Here is a 3,437-nt window from a genome sequence, read left to right on the forward strand (position 1 = left end):
AGGTGAAAGGCTCAGACCAAGACAGTAATCCGGACAGCGAAACTCTATTCTTCCAACTTAACATCACGAGTAATTATACATTTAAAGGCCTGTTGATCTACAGACCACCAAAAGCCCAAACCCCTCTGACACAACTTTTTAGCTCGTTCTTGCAATCCAGTGTAAGGAGTTCGGATTTCACTGTCCTGGGCGATTTCAATATACACCTAGAGAAGAGCGCAGATTTAGGCACGGCTACCCTGATAGATGCATTCACCAATTTATCCTTGGAACAGATTGTTAAAAAGGATACACACAATGCGGGCACACTCTCGACGGAATCTTTACTTCCAATAAGGACATTGAGATAATTGGAATCCTACCGGTTCCGTGATCAGACCACAAGGTAATAACCTTCTCCATAAACGTGATAAAGAATGTAGTTTCCACTACCCCATCACCTAGGCCCACGTCGTATCTAGACTGGTCCAGATTAGACACCCCTAAACTAAAAGAACAACTCTCATCAACTATTCCCGAGCTGGCACCAGATAGTAAAACTGCGCCACATCTCAAATTTCAAACTGGATAACGTCTGCCATTAGAAAAGCAGTAACGCTAAAAAAAGCTACCCTCAGAAAAAAAAAACTTCCCAACCATGGTTCTCCGACTCGCTCAAGGTTCACAAACAAAATTGCAGAAAATGTATAAAGGAAATGGAGATCCAATTACGACCAAGAGCAGAAAATTGATTATAAAACTTCACTGATTTTGTATAAAAAAATTATTTTAAAAGAAAAAAGTATCTACTTTATTCGGAAAATAGAGGAGGCTAAAAACTCTAGTAAAGAACTGTTCACCACTGTTAAACAATTAACCAAAATAGATAACAACAAACAGGTTTCGATTAGCTCTGATTTCTGCAACATCCAAGGACAATTTTTCATAGATAAAGTGACCACAGTATATGAATCATTCAAATCAACGGACATGCAGCCTCCCACATCATTAAACCCCGAACTTAGAGACGAAGCATTTCCAACAAAACAGAAACTACTGTTTCAATTTTTGCCACCTTCACTGGAACATGTATTTCAGGCGGTTATAAACACTAAATCCGGTGCGTTAGTGAACCTGTGCCCACCGAAAGTACTGCATTTGTTCCCTGAGCTGCTAAGCGAACAATTGGTTAGGCTTATGTCTTAAATAGTGAACTCAGGTCACTTCCCAGATCTGTGGAAATGTACATCAGTACTACCGCTACTAAAGAAACCCAACTTAGATCCACAAGAACCGGTGAACTACAGACCTATTGCAAGAATACCTTTCGGTGCAAAGGTTCTGGAGAAATTGTTGAACAAACAGCTGGCCCAATTTCTCGCAGAGACTAATGTCTTAGACCACTCTCAATTCGGCTTCCGAGAGGGTCACGGAACAGAAACAACCCTGCTTATGGCAGTAGAAGAACTCAGGAGTGTACTGGATGCCGGAGGGAGGGCCGCCTTGATCCTGTTGGATCTTTCGGCGGCCTTTGACACGGTCAGCCATGAAACACTCCTGGGTCGACTTGCAGAGGCCGGCGTTCATCCAGCTGCAAGAAAATTGCTGGTGTCGTACCTATACAATAGGACTTTTACAGTCGAGTTGGGAGAAGCAAAATCAAAACCTTTCAACTCCACCTGTGGTGTGCCACAGGGATCTTCATTAAGCCCCACTCTTTTTAATTTGTATGTAGCGCCTTTGGCAGGAATTATTAGGACTTGTGGATTCCTTCCGGTCTCATAAACAGACGACACCCAAATAGTGGTTTCAATCGCAAACACTGCAGAAACAGCAGATACATTTAAAAATTGTGTGATGCAAGTCAGCCAATGGATGCAGAGAAACTGCCTAAAACTGAATGGTAACAAAAGTGAGGTTATGCTACTAGGAACATATAGTGAAGTCTGGTCTCCGGAATGGTGGCCAGCTAGTCTTGGCAACTGCCCATCCCCAGTCAACAAAGTGAAAAATCTGGGTATGATATTTGACAATAGGCTAACGTTTGACGCCCAGACTAATAAACTAATATCCACCTTGTGGTATATCCTGAAAATGATTAGGAAGCTCCTGCCATTCATTCCCTTTGACTCCCGTAAAACGGTAGTCACGATGCTGGCCCAGTCAAGGTTAGACTACGGGAATGCTCTGTACGCCGGGATGCAAGTCCAGCACTTAGCTGAACTGCAACGCCTGCAAAATGCAGCAGCAAGGCTGGTACTGGACATTCCCAGGTCTGAACCTATTACACATCATCTATTGGCTCCCCATGGTAAAAAGAATCAAATTTAAATCTGTTTGTCTAGCATACAAATGCCTTCATGGTTCTGGCTCTCAGTTCTTAATAACGCACCTCAAACTTTACGAGCCACCCAGGAAGCTGCGATCCAGTCAGGCAAAATTGATTCAGATACCCCGCTTCAAACAGGTTAGGTGGGGAGGAAGAAAATTTCTGCTACATGCAGCTAAAGACTGGAACCAGCTCCCACTTGCAATCAAAAACAGCACCTCCCTACTTTCATTCAGGAAACTGGTAAAAACATGGTTATTCATATCTGGTTAGCCGGTTTCTCTCTGCTGCCCTAGTCTTCTCATATCTCCAGCACCAAGACGCCCATGGGCATACGTGCGCTTTACAAAATCATAAATCAAATCAAATCAAATCATATAGCTCAAAGTGACTCCCAAACCCGAATGGCTCCTCCAGTATACCAACACCAACTGCAGAGCAGAGATGAGATCCCACCATTGCAATCCTTTACTGTTAATAACGACCTAGGCAGCATCACACGCTTAATCTCACAGGAACAGGGAGGGAGGGAGGGCCTCTCACTCTAACCAATATAGATCGCTTAGGGGGGCAATTATTAAAACCCACCAGCCCCTGCACCTCCCTCGGGAAATGGGGTTGTCCCACTTGCTAAGCAAATGATTATGGGGAGAAGGGTGGAGTGGTTAGGTTCGACAAATAAAATAATGGATAGGGATTTTGTGATCGTGAATTTTCACAACTACCACACTCCAAAAGCTCTACTGGACTATCTGTGTAGGCATCCCCCTAGCAGTACACAGATAAAAGCAGTACCTTATGTGTTCTTGTGCTCTAGACAGCCTCTGACATTGGCTAATGAATTCAGATCCCGTCAGGGTAGTGGAGAGCGGGAACCATGTGCCCCATTTGAGAAGGGTAATAGAGAGGTAACCCTTGAGAATAGATTTGCCCCCCTCAGTGACCTGGAACAATGCGATTGACTGAAACCAACGCTAACCAACCAGGCATAGCATTGGTAAAAACGCCTGAAACTAATGAACCCTTTGGAAATATTGCTAATGGGAACCGGTTAAACAAAATTTGTAAGATACTGACGTGGAACATCACAGGAATCAAAAATAAGCTAAGGAACTCCAGTTGGCTAAAA

This window comes from Lissotriton helveticus, chromosome 6, assembly GCF_964261635.1.
Source record: "Lissotriton helveticus chromosome 6, aLisHel1.1, whole genome shotgun sequence".
Lineage (NCBI taxonomy): Eukaryota > Metazoa > Chordata > Amphibia > Caudata > Salamandridae > Lissotriton > Lissotriton helveticus.